The sequence below is a fragment of the Terrapene carolina genome, unplaced genomic scaffold (assembly GCF_002925995.2).
Source record: "Terrapene carolina triunguis isolate 2854851 unplaced genomic scaffold, T_m_triunguis-2.0 Scaffold90, whole genome shotgun sequence".
Classification (NCBI taxonomy): domain Eukaryota; kingdom Metazoa; phylum Chordata; order Testudines; family Emydidae; genus Terrapene; species Terrapene triunguis.
This window is the reverse complement of record NW_020664441.1, coordinates 2,127,758-2,128,364: the sequence shown is the minus strand read 5'-3', so window position 1 is coordinate 2,128,364 and position 607 is coordinate 2,127,758.

Genomic DNA, 607 nt, shown 5'->3' with positions numbered 1-607 from the left:
ATGGTACGCTCCGGCAGTTGACCCGGTGTAGAGCGCTTTCAGCCGCGCGCCATCTTTGTTCCACAGTGAGGCTGCGGAAGGGGCGGGGAGGGAGGCATCCTAGCGCTCTCCCACAGCAGGGGGCGGGGCTGGGCCTCAAGCTGCTGTCACTAAGCGCCCCTCCCCCCGACAGCCCGTGCCCTGCGTGGGATGCGGGGCACCCCCAGGATGGGGGGGAGGGTAAATCCTAGACCTGGCCCAGCTCTGACCAGGGCTAATACCACCCATGGCCACAACAGGCCGAATCCCTCCAGGGCTCGGCTGCCACCATTAGCCGTGTGGGGGCAGAGCCAGTGCTGGGTTTACAATGGCGCCAGTGTAGGGTGACCAGACATAGGGTTACCATATGTGGAGTGTCCCAAAAGAGGACACTCCACGGGGCCCCGGCTCCGCCCCCCGCCCAAACTCCGCCCCCTCCCCCAAAGTCCCCGCCCCAACTCCGCCCCCTCCCCTGCTTCCCGCGAAAATTTGATTCGCGGGAAGCAGGCAGCAGGTAAGCGGGGGGGGGAGGAGAGGGAGGTGAGGCGGCGCGGGCCAGCCCCTGGCCGAGCACCCCCCGGCCGCCCAG